Source organism: Cucurbita pepo, chromosome 11 (assembly GCF_057944985.1).
Source record: "Cucurbita pepo subsp. pepo isolate OVF chromosome 11, ASM5794498v1, whole genome shotgun sequence".
NCBI lineage: Eukaryota > Viridiplantae > Streptophyta > Magnoliopsida > Cucurbitales > Cucurbitaceae > Cucurbita > Cucurbita pepo.
The window spans coordinates 11,940,780-11,954,447 of NC_141808.1; the positions used below are offsets into that span (position 1 = coordinate 11,940,780).

Consider the following 13,668-nt stretch of genomic DNA (forward strand, 5'->3'; position numbering starts at 1 on the left):
TAAAATGTATGGGCTTTGGATGTCTGGACTAGTGAATTGAACCATGAAATTAAAGTTCAAATGGCAATATCTGAACAAGTGGATTGGGCCATAAAATTAAAGCTAGCCCATTGTGATCATGAGATTGAGCTTGGAATGTTTGGACCATTTCGTGGCTAGCTATTAGTATGATTATTATGAGGCCCGTTAATTAAAAAATTACTATAATTCATTCAATTATATTTTATATAAAATTAATATAATAACATATTATTTAGAAATTGCAATTAAAAAAAGAATTGAAAATATATTTTTATATATTTTTTTAAATCCACATGTATTTAGAATAAAAAATATTTAGAATAAAAAATGATAGAGTTGTTGTTTTGAGTTGTCTTCATACCAGACTAATTTGTTGGGTTAGAATTGAGCTGCTTTCATGCCCAGACCTATTAGTTGGGTTCTACCTTTTATTTATTTAAATGTTATCCCTTAATTTGGTATTCATGTCTAGCTACTTGTATTAAGTAGCTTCAGGCTAAATATAATAAATTTGGTATTCATGCTATGTGAGATCTATGATTTATTATTTAGTTATTTTTTAGCTTATAATTCTTTTTTGATCCATGATTAATCTCTTGTTAGCAAAACAAAATTAAAATCATCTGTTCCTAAAGCAACAAATTTAAACAACCTATCCGTACAACAAACTTAAAATCATTTGTTCTTAAAATAACAAACTTAAAATCCACAGTTAATAAAACAAACTTAAAATCTCCTGTTCCTAGAATAAACTTAAAATCACGGTGTTCTAACAATAAACTGAAAATCACTAATTTGTAGATCAAACATAAAATGACTTGTTCTTAGAAAACTTAAATTTCATATTCATAGAACAAACTTAAAATTTATGTTCTGAGAACAAACTCAAAATCTTGAAACCGAACTTAAGATAGGAGTTGTGTTGGTAGAACAAACTTAAATTCCCTATTCATAGAATAAATTTAAAATCTATGTTCTTAGAACAAACTCAAAATCCTAGCACAAACTTAAAATACTGAGTTTTGTTTGTAGAACAAACTTAAAATCTCTGGTTCATAGAACAAACTTAAATTTGTTATTCATAGAACAAACTTAAATTTTTTATTCATAGAACAAACTTAAAAATCTATGTTTTCAGAACAAACTCAAAATCCTAGAACAAACTTAAAATCTCGGGTTCTTAGAACGAACTTAAATTCCCTATTCATAAAACAAACTTAAAATCTATATTCTTAGAACAAACTTAGAATCCTAGAACAAACTTAAAATAAGAGTTCTGTTCGTAGAACAAACTTAAAATCTCCTGTTCTTAAAACAAACGTAAAATTTTTGTTAACAATATTATTTATATTATTTCCTCCGTGTATGGAGAACAAACTTTTCACAAAAAAAATAGCTTCAAACATGTCTTGATTTCATTGGTATGAGGTATAATTAAAGAATACATATCCATTGGTGTGAGGCCTCTTGAGAAGTCCAAAGCAAAGCCATGAGAGTTCATAAAGTCAAAGAAAGTCAAGAAAGGGGCCGGGGAGGGCAGGTTCAGTTCAGTCTTTCAAAGCAAGCTCAAAGTGACAATATCATACCATTGTAGAGAGTTCATATAAAACAAAAAAAAAAAAAAAAACATAGAAATATGGGCTATTTATAAAATACAAAATAGTAAAAATGTGTATTTACACTTCACTTGGTCGCAAAGCCATGAGAGCTTGACATGAGATCTCAAAGTGGATAATATCATACTATTATGGAGTAATGAGATCTCAAAGTGGATAATATCATACGAGTAATGAAAGATTAAATGACTAGTTCATAAATTTCATGAGAGCTTAAAGTGGACAATACCATTGTGGAGTAATGAAAGATTCAATGACTAGTTCATAAATGTCTCTAATTCAAGCATATAACATGCATCCAAACAATTAATTACATTTCTTCAATAAAAGTCCAAACAATTAATTACAAGCTCAATGTGTGTTCGAGGGCACAGTTCTAGGGCTTATCAAGCAAAAAGGCTCTTAAACTTTCTCGTAGAGGTCTAAAATGAATCTGGATTATAAAAATAAAAATAAAGATAAAAATTGCAAAGATGGGGTCGCCCCGACTTGGGCTGGAGACCTTCAGTGTGTTAGATTGACGTGATAACCAACTACACCACGACATTGGAAGCCTCCCAAGAAGGTCAACCAAACTATAGAGTCAAACTTCCTAGAACCTAGAGAAAAGCCCGTGGAAACCTACCAGGAACTGGATGCGATGAGAGCCTACTAGTAGTTTGCTTACCGAGTATTTTTTTACTCACTGCATTTTAGATTTCTTTTTGAGGTCTTCGCCAACTGTCGCTCGAGATGGGAGAGTGTTTGAGAGCTGCATTGTCACTTGAGGGTCGTTTATGAGTGTCAACCCGGTCTGTGTACTTTGGGTCTTTTATATTTTGTTCGAAACAGTACCCCGAACCCTTTCTTTGTTTGTAACAAACCTTTAACAACACATGTTTGCATTGCCTTTCAATTTGTTCTAATCGAGGTGTTGTTTGATTTTAAATTGCATTATCTGAATGTTTAATTTAATTTTACTTTTAGTTTTATTTTCCTTTCTTTTTTTATTTTCGTCACGGTTTGAGATTTCAACCTTCGAAAATCACGTAACGAAACACTCAATGACTCTTGGTCTAGCGAAAACAGTCTGTTGGACCAATCAACCTAGACCTCTGATACTAAGTTTAGTTCATAATTTTTTTTGGCTAAATCAAGCATAGAACGTGCTCACAATCATTCCACCCTAGTCCTTGTTGATTCGTACACATATTTCTTCCATAAAAGTCCAAACAGTTAATTACATGTACAATGTGTTTTCGAGGGCACGGTTCTTGGCCTTATCAAGCACTAAGGCTCTTAAACGTTGTCGTAGTGGTCTAAAATGAATCATTGTGTATTTGAGGGCACGGTTCCTGGGCTTATCAAGCTCTAAGGCTCTTAAACTTTCTCGTAAAGGTCTAAAATGAATCCAGATATAAATATAAAAATTACAAAGATGGCGTTGCCCAAAATTGAACCAGAGACCTATAGTGTATTAGACTGACGTGATAACTAACTACACCACAACACCATTAGAAGCCTCCTTGAAAGGTCAGCCAAACTATAGAGTTAAGCCTAAACTTCCTAGAGCCTAGAGAAAAGCCCGTGGAAACCTACCAGGAACTAGATGCGATGAGAGCCTATAAGTAGTCTGCTTATCGAGTACTTTTTTACTCGCTGCATTTTAGATTTCTTTTTCAGGTCTTCGCCAACTGTCGCTTGAGGTGGGGGAGCGTTTGAGAGCTGCATTGTCACTTGAGGGTCATTTATGAGTGTCGACCCGGTCTGTGTACTTTGGGTCTTTTATATTTTGTTCAAAATAGTACCCCGAACCCTTTCTCCATATGTAACAAATCTTTAACAACACATGTTTGCATTGTCTTTCAATTTGTTCTAGTCGAGGTGTTATTTGACTTTAAATTGCCTTATCTGAATGTTTAATTTAATTTAATTTTACTTCTAGTTTTGTTTTGTTCTCTTTTGTCATTTTCGTTAGTTTAAAATGTTAGGGTCGCACAACAACGCACAAACTCGATCTAGATGAACACAAAGAACAGGAGAGAGAAAATGCAAAGAGAACTCTAGCTAAAGGAATTTGTATTGATGACTTCAAGTATGTACAACAAGAGAGAATACAAAGAATAGAAAGTTACTTTTCAAAGCTGGATATATATATATTTAGTTAAGTTTACTATATATAGCTTTATTACATTTAGCCATCTACTATATATAGCTATTTACTATATATAGCTTTACCAGATTTAACCATCTACTATATATGGCTATTTGGCATATATAGCTTTACCGGATATAGCTTTAATGGAAATAACCGTTCACAAGCTATAAATAAGCAGCAAGCTTCATAACCTAACAATTCTCCCTCTTGGAGACTGATCTAGTCAACCAAGGATTTCATTATCAAACGACCATGAGCATCTTCATGGCACCATATCAATTGAGGCTTTGCACAACCTCAATATTCCAACGTCAACACATTTTGTCAACATGTTTGTTGGATTCTTTGCACCCTCTATCTTCTCCAAACACATCACCATCTTTCACTAACCTGCAAGTGAAATGGTATCGTCTTAGGTGTTTTCTCTTTAAATGATAGACCGGGTTCCTTCGCCAACTGTATGACACTCTGACTATCTCTATAAAGAATATCTTCGTGCTACTTCTTGTCCCTTCTTCCAGATAGTCAGTCATCCATATCGTCTTCTTTCCAGCTTCAGCTATTGCCACGTACTCAGCCTCAGTACAATGCATTTTTGAAGCCGAGACATCCCATCATCCATAGCTTGCTTCTACTTGGTTGTATCCTCCAACTGTAGGGCCTCATCAAAGGACTCTAGTTCCCTTTCATCAACAACAGATAGTGTAATGAAGATACATACATATCTGGTACTCTGATAGTACAGGATGATCTTCTCAACACCGATTCAGGTGTCACTTGCTTTACTACTTGTTCTTCTACAACAATCTCAGGAGTTTGTTGAGTATTTGCTACAAGATCACTAGGTGGTTTTCTCCGCAACTCAACCTCAACTCCCACTTGCTTTGTTGTCTTGGAACCTTTCTCCACATCTGGTTCCTCAGCAGTAGTCTTAGGAGCTTCTTGAGTATCTGCTATGAGATCACTAGGTGAGTTTCCCTGCAACTCAAGCTCAACTCCCACTTGCTAAGTGGTATTGGGACCTTGCTCCTCATCTGGTTCCTCAGCAGTAGTCTTAGGAGTTTCATGAGTATCTGCTACAACATCACTAAGTGAGTTTTCCTGCAACTCAAGTGTAACGCCCCTAATTTTCTCCACCCTAATTAGCGACGTCACCTTATACTCGTCAAAACAACAGGACAAGAGTTCACATGGAACAGCCTCGATAACGAAAATGCATTCATCAATTTAAGTAGTTCATACCTAGGAAAACAATTGCGACAGCCTAGCCTAGAAGTAATCAACAGAGACTAGAGAAAACGATTCGCAAAACTAAGAACCCAAGAGAATCCAACAGGCGCTACGACACAACAAACCCTCCTCAAGATTTCCATGGCCCTTCGCCTCATCCACCGTCATCCGTACATGGGAGCCTTGCCCTTTCCTGAAAAATATTGGTAGCACGTGGCTTGAGTATTATATAAAATACCCAGTAAGTCGCCCCACTGTTGGGGTTAGGCATATATTCATACATTCGGATACAAGCAATGCAAGCAGTCGCACACAATACATGCAAGCAGTCGCACACAATACATGCAAGCAGTCGCACACAATACACGTACATGACGCACGCAACACACATACATGTCACAGAGAATACCCATACATGTCGCACATCATTACCATACATGCCGCACAATGTTAGAAGAACGCAGCTGAGAGAGAGGTTTGTCTTCCATTCCTTCCCATGGCCTTAGGCCCTTGCCTTGTCCGGGCGGGGGTGGATGCATGGTAATTTCCCACACATGGCCCACGTGTGTGATCGTGGGCCCACCAGGCGAGCTCGCAAGCGAACTCCCTGGGCCTGGCTTGGTCGGGTATGTATGACATACAATACCGGACGCCACGGACAAAGGAGGGCCTGCATGATATCGTGGCGAACACAATATCGAATATACGCATCCATACCATCCGTATCATAACGGGGGAGTGCCCCAACCATAGCGTGCATGAGGTTCTTAAGGTTTACCTCCATGGCATTACACATACGACGCTCCATCCCCTCGCCGCATTACGTAGCATAACCGGGTCCACATTAGGCAAGCATAACATAGCATAACAGGGTCCACATTGAGCAAGCATGTCCTAGCATACTAGTCATCTTATTCATGGCATGTGGGGTTCTCATTACAATCATAACATGTCAATCAAGCTCATCATACATACAGGGCGACAAAACGCGTCACAACATCATATTCATAAACATGGCATACATAGCAATTCACTGCAAGAATCACATACATAAACAAAGCATGCATAGCATTTCACGGCAAGAAACATCTAACCTAGCATACAGCAACAACATATGGTGCATGCAAGGGCCACAGGGCACGCACCAACATACATACAAAACTAACGCCAACAGTAAGGTTACTTACCTCCTTGGCCTTGGCCGAAGTCACCCACAATGCTAACTCCAGCGCCTAACTACCTCCTATAAGATAACATGATACACTTAGAGCCATTTCCCAACTAGCTCTTATGCCTAGCTACCAAGGTACGTCCCTATCACAATCTATTTTATCGCAATGGAGTTATACTGACCTCAGATGGCTGAAACAAGGGTGGGAATGACTCCAGAAGGGTCAAAAACCTAGAAACCGGTATGCTATTCGGATGTCGAGCCGCCGAGCCGCGCTGCCAAGCTGTCGAGCCGCGCCGCCAAGCCGCACAGCCGAGCCGACCTGGCCGAGCCGCTGGTGGAGCCGAAACCGATGGGCTTCGAAGAACCCTAACGGCGCAGGGTTTTTTTTTGGGCGCACCTCTGGTTTGGGCCGAAAAGGAACGAGGCCCAATGGTGGGCTTGAGCGCGGCCTGCGAGGCGTGGGCTGCACGCCAGCCGAGACGAACCGCAGAATGCCGAGGGTCGACCCGCGCCCGCCGCTTCGTCTTCCTCGCCCGAACGCCTCAATAGCCTTAATCGTGGGCTTGGCTGCTGTCACCTGTGGAAGCGTCGTCGTTCATCCATCTCCGGGGGCGCGTCTGTCCCTCCCTGCCCGACGTACACTAGCGCCTGCTCCTACCTAAAGCTCGCGGCGTTATTGAACCCGATCTGAAGTCTCGCGACGTTTTCGATCCCTCACCTAAACCCTTCGGCTCCTCCTTCACAGGTATGACAGTCACTCAAAAAGGAAAAGACGGCTACTAAGGTACCTAGGGTTTAATACGCATTAATACGCCTTGGCTAGCAAGGCATGCCTCACTGGAAAGCCCATGATTTCCGGCGAGATTTAAGGAGTTTGTTTCCTTTTTTTTTTTTTTTTTTTTTTTTTTTTTGCCTTTTTGAAACCCCTACCGTTACATCAAGCTCAACTCTCACTTGCTTCGTCGAACCTTGCTCCACATATGGTTCCATTTCCAACCGCACTTTCTTCAATTCTCTTGCAGTCCTTGTGAAGCTTAACTCGTTTCTGCTTGTTCATAACGTAGTTCTCACAATAACCCACATCAACAGATTTCAGACCTTCTAAAACTTCTTTCGCGCTCATATGTTCAAGTCTATTGTGCCGTAGACTTGAATTTGAAGCACTCTCAGCAACAGCAACTATGTTCATACACCCTGCAGTGGTGTATAAGGTTCTAGATTTTGAGCCACGTGCTACCACCGTAGCACCCTTCATAATCTTCCATGAACTCTTCCCTAACTTTGTTGCATAACCTGTGCTGTTCAACTGACCAATAGTGATCAGGTTCTTTTTCAGACAAGGAATATATCTGACATCCTTTAATGTCCACTGATTTCCTGCCGGAGTTTTTATGCAGACATCTCATTTTTCTTTAATCTCCAAGTCTTTGTTGTCGGCAAGATACACCTTCTCGAAATTTTCAAACTTGAAATTCTGGAACAACTCTTTATTTGGAGACGAATGAAAAGATGCACCTGAATCCAAAATCCAGGATTCAATCGAACTGTCCACGCTGAGGATTAGAGCATCCCCAATGTCTTCTGTTGAATTTATAGAATCATCATCATCTCCAGATTTGTGATTCTGCTTCCTCCTTGGTCTTGTACAACCTGTTCGAAAGTGATCTTTTTTCTCCACAATTTCAACACCTTACGTTTGCTCTATTTGGAGATTTTTCTCGGTTCTTTGATTTTGATCGCCCATGTTTGTTTGAGCTCTTTGATTTACTTCTTCCCCTTCGATTAACACTGAGAGCATTGCCTCATGAATCTCTAGTTTCCCGTTTGCGAATACTTTCGCTGAGAACTATATCTCGAATTTCACCAAACTTCAGTTTATCAGATCCTCTGGAACTGCTGATTGCGGCAACAACAGTATCCCATGACTCGGGTAAGGATGACATCAAAATCAACGCTTCAATTTCATCTTCGAAATTAATTTCTACCAAACTCAGTTGACTTATGATCATATTGAATTCATTTATATGATCAACAACAGGTCCACCTTCAGAAATCTATAGATTGAACAATCTCCACATCAAATACACCTTGTTCATAGCCGATGGTTTTTCATACATATTTGACAGCGCCTTCAATAGATCTGACGTTGTCTTCTCCTTGATAATGTTGAACGCCACGTTTCTAGATAGTGTCAACCGGATCAGCCCCAAGGCTTGTCAATCCTTGAGCTTCCACTGTTCCGTGGTCATGGTATCTGGCTTCACCCCCAACAGAGGTTCGTGAAGTTCTTTCTGGTACAGATAATCTTCAATCTGCATCTTCCAGAAACCGAAATTGGATCCATCGAACTTCTCAATTCCAATCTTTGAACTTTTCATCTTCACAGATCGTGGTGAATTTCACCTAGCTTTGATACCAGTTGTTAGGGTCGCACAACAACGCACACACTCGATAGATGAACACAAAGAATAGGAGAGAGAAAATGCAAGAGAACTCTGGCTAAAGAAATACAACACACACACTTGATAGATGAACACAAAAAATAGGAGAGAGAAAATGCAAGAGAACTCTGGCTAAAGAAATTTGTATTAATGACTACAAGTATGTACAGCAAGAGAGAATACAGAGAATAGAAAATTACTTTTCAAAGTTCTACTAAACCGGATATATATATAGTTTGTATTAATGACTTCAAGTATGTACCGCAAGAGAGAATACAGAGAATAGAAAATTACTTTTCAAAGTTTTACTAACCGGATATATATATAGTTAAGTTTACTATATATAGCTTTACTAGATTTAGCTATTTACTATATATATTATATATAGCTATTTACTATATATATATAGCTTTACTAGATTTAACTATCTACTATATATGGTTATTTACCATATATATAGCTTCACCGTAAATAACTGTTCACCCAGCTATAAATAATCAGTAGGCTCCCTAACCTAATATTTACCCTCCACCAACCACGGGCAGAATGAAATTTACCATCTAACAAATGATTGATATTATTCATATAATAAATATACAAATATTTTGCGTTAAAATAGATATTATGTTGCATAAAAAAAAATAATAAATTTGATATTACTTTGAATTAAAAAAATATAATATTATTTTGAGTAAAAAAAATTATAAAAATATGTTTTGAGTAAAAATATCATATGTTCTAATCGTACATCAAACTTAAATTTCCCTATTAGCCAGAGCAAACTTAAAATAACTTGTTCCAAAATAAACTTCAAATCATCTTTCATTGCACAAACTAGTTGTTCCTAAATAAACTTAAAATCATCTTTTATTTAACAAACTTAAAATGATCTGGTCCTATAACAACAAGCTTAAAATCTCCAGTTGGTGCAACATATTTTGGTGTAACAAATTTAAAATTTCGTCTTGATTGATAGGTATAAATTATTATAATTTTTTTAAATATTAATTTATATTAAGATCTTAAAATTATATGTATAAATTTATATAATATACATGCAAACTAAAAATCGTCTGTTTATAAAACAACAAACTTAAAATCACATGTTCCTAAAATAAGCTAAAAATCACATATGGGTAGATCAAACTTAAAATTACTAGTTCTTATAATAAATTAAAATCCCTTTCGTAGAACAAACTTAAATTCTTTGTTCATACAACAAACTTAAAATTCATCTCTTAGAACAAACTCAAAATTCAAGATCAAACTTAAAATACTAGTTCGGTTAGAACAAACTTAAAATCTTTGTAGAAGAAACTAAAAATTTCATGTTCTTAAAATTCACGGTTATTAAAACAAACTTAAAATCACATGTTCATACAACAAACTTAGAAGCACCTATTCATAAATCAAACTTAAAATTACTTTTTGGTAGAACAAACTTAAAATTACTTTTTTTAGAACAAACTTAAATTCCATATTCATATAACAAACTCAAAATTCAAGAACAAACTTAAAATAACAAGGTTTGTTCCTACCACAAACTTAAAATCTTTGTCAAAAAAACTTCTTAAATCAAACGTAATAGATTGAACATGTCTTGATTTTTTTCTCTCCTCACAACCACTCTAACGGTGGTTTATCTTTTTTTTCTCTCTCCTCACCATCACAAACCGTAAGTGGCTTTATTTTTTCCATCTCTACTCGTGATGTCTCTAATGACGGCGATTGTTGGAAACGCGACCACGCTAATGACAGTTAATATGTTTTTTTTCTCTCTCTCTTCACCATTACAAACTTGAAGTGGCTTTAATTTTTTTTTTCTCTCTACTTGTGACTTCTGTGATGGCGACGATTGTCGAAAATAATAGACTAGAGCTACTCATATTAATATTGAATTTTTGCTATGAAACAAAACAAAACATAGAAATATGCCCATAAAATTTCCCATCTCAGATCTGAAAAGGGAAGGATGAAAGTGAGAAGGAAGTTGTGGTAAGACTCCAAAAGAATCGGTTGGCATGAGCTGTAGGTGACGCCAAAGATGAGTGAGCACTATGAACCCCATCAATCTCAGCAATTCAGCCATTGTGACCTTGCAACAAAATACAAAATAGTTCAAATGTGTATTTACACTCCACTAACCACTCGTGGAATTAAATTCACTACCTAACAAATGATTCATAGTATTCATATAATAAATATATAAATATTTTGGATAAAAAAAAGATATTTTGGATAAAAAAATAATGAACTTATTCTAAGTAAAAAAATATAATATTATTTTGAGTAAAAAAAACATAATAAAAATATGTTTTTGAGTAAAAATATTAGATGTTTTGGTACAACAAACTTAAAATCCACAGGTACAACAAACTCAAATTTCTTTATTCTTAGAACAAACTTAAAACAATCAGTAGGTAAACAACTTAAAATTATTTTTTCATATAAAACAAACTTAAAATCCCTGTTCTTAGACCAACAAACTTAAAATTGTTAGCAACAAACTTAAAATCCACTGTTCTTACAGCAAACTTAAATTTCAGTGTTCGTATAACAAACTTAAAACAACATGTTTATAAACAAACATAAAATCATCGGTTCACAGAACAAACTTAAAATTTCTTGGTCGTAGAACAAGTTTAAAATCTCCTGTTCGTACAATCAACTTAAAATACCATGTTGTAGAACAACAAACTTAAAATCTACTATTGTAGAACAACAAACTTAAAATCTCTATACAATAAATACACACATTCATTAATATGTTAAAAATGGTTGAGGAGACTGATTGAGTCATTTCTCTCTAAATGCCTATCACAACTGCATACTTCTTCACCTTTCACTTTCATCATCTTTCTTAAACTTCAAATGGGAAGTAGCTATATTTTTTCTTGTTTTATTTAGCTAGGATGTAGCTTTATAAGAGCGATGATGAGAGTTGTAAGGGTAAGTCTATCGCTATGTTCACTATTCATGGATTCTAACCCAACAATTACTCCCTACCTACCTGCAAAAGGCAGGTGTGAAATGAACTTTAGGTGAGATTTTTTGTAAAAAAATATTAGTATAATTTATATATTTTATAGTAGGTAGGTATAAATTATACTATTTTTTTTAAATACTAATTTATATTAAGATCTTAATGTATAAATTTATATAAATACTAATTTATACATAAAATTATTATGATTAAAATACTAATTAAAAAAAATATATTATTATAATGGATTACAAAGAAAATATCTCATAGCAACACAGACTTAGCCGTAAGAATGGTCTTAAATTTTAAAATACTGGGAATTCTCATTATAAAGGAAAATCGAGATCTATAATGGACATAGATGAATCGAGGGGAAAATTGAGGATAGAGAGCATAATTTCCTCTTTTCCAGCGTTTTTCGGCACCACAGGCTTATGTAAAATGCATTTATGTTTACAAGAATTTGAGAAATATTAGAGCGTACCACGACTAGTAAACGGACTTAAATCGAAGAAGAGTCTCTGGCGGGAGACGCCACAGAACCTCCATCGTTAGATCGAGATTATTTCCGACAATTGCCGCCATTAGAGAAGTCAAGAAAAAAAAAAAAAAAAAAAAAAAAGCTAGTTAGGGTTTGGAATGGAGAGGAGAGAGAAAAAGATATGAACAACTCTTGGAGGGGTCTTAAAGAGAGAGAATAATTAAGGCGAGGATGCAAGAAGGGTGGGAAATGATTGGGTGCTGCCCAGAACAACAAAGGCATCATATCATTTATATATATATATTTTTTTTTTAAATTAAGAAACATAATACTTATTTTAATTCACACCGCTCAATTTAACATTGAGAAAACGAAAACGAAAAAACATAGAGAAGTTGTACACTCATATTTAAAGTGTTTCGAATGAACCAAGAAAAAACAAAAAAAACATAGAGAAGTTATACCCTCGTAATTAACCCGTCTCTAAACTATCGCAAATTTAAAATCATAGAACAAACTTAAAATCCAAAATCCATTTTCTTAGAACAAACTTAACTATCCATTCTTAAACAAACTTAAAATCATTTGTTAGGAGTATAACAATTTAAAATCTCAGGTTCATATAACAATTTTCTTAGAACCTTCTGTCTCTCTTTTTTTATGTCTTCTTGTCTTGTTTCTCTCACCAGTTCTATGGTTGTCAGATTTTGTCGCCCTTGTTGGTATAGGCCAGAACTCTGGTGGTTTTCTTCATGTTGTTTTCATCTTCATATTGTAGCTTGTACAATTGAACTAGTAGACCAAAGAGGAGGGATGTTAATTCCAGAACTGAATATTCTTCAAATTGCAACCATTTCCATCTTTGGCAGGTCTGTTTTATGTTATTTTTATCTTTAAATTGTAGCTTGTACGGGTGAAACACTTGGATCAAATATTTCACAATAAATAGAGGTGCATAGTAACACCATATCAATCCCAAACACACGAGTCTTCCACTTGTTTGCCTGTGTCATTTTGCTTCCAATAGCTAAATCACAGCTTTTTGACCACTTCTAGTTTGTCAGCATTGGCTTTATAATTTTTGTGCTAGGACAATGTGGAGGAGGAGGGATAAATTCCTTCACAATCCATGGCTTGTGGCTTCAGAAGGGAAGAAACTCGGTAACTAACTACTGGACACCTCCTTTGTTTATAAACAGGTAAAACTCAAACATTAATTTATTTTAGTTCAATTTATTAGATGTGCAAATGATAGATAGTTCATTATGTTTGGATTATAATAGTTAAGGGTGAAAAAATTAATAATTTTCTTGTTTCATGTTGTCTTCAAATTGTAGCTTGTACAAGTGAACAAGTAGACCAAAGAAGAGGGATGTTCATTCCGAATATTGTTCAGGATTGCAAGCATTTCCATCTTTAGCAGGTCTATTTCATACATTTCCATCTTTAGCAGGTCTATTTCATATTATTTTCATCTTTAAATTGTAGCTTGTACAAGCGAAACACTTATATCAAATATTTCACAATAAATAGAGGTGCATAGTAAAGTCATAATAAAAAACAGCTCCCACAACACTTTTCACCA

General features: G+C 35.7%; 1 long non-coding RNA gene across 1 annotated transcript; it reads right to left on the reverse strand.

Moving 5' to 3' along the window:
• Positions 1 to 4,959: 4,959 nt before the first annotated feature.
• LOC111790390 (uncharacterized) lies at positions 4,960 to 7,091 on the reverse strand. Its single transcript, XR_002814468.2, has 3 exons — positions 6,358 to 7,091; positions 6,192 to 6,247; positions 4,960 to 5,197 (listed from the first exon to the last, which is right to left on the reverse strand). It is a non-coding gene; the product is annotated as an uncharacterized LOC111790390 (long non-coding RNA).
• Between the last annotated feature and the right edge of the window lie 6,577 nt (positions 7,092 to 13,668).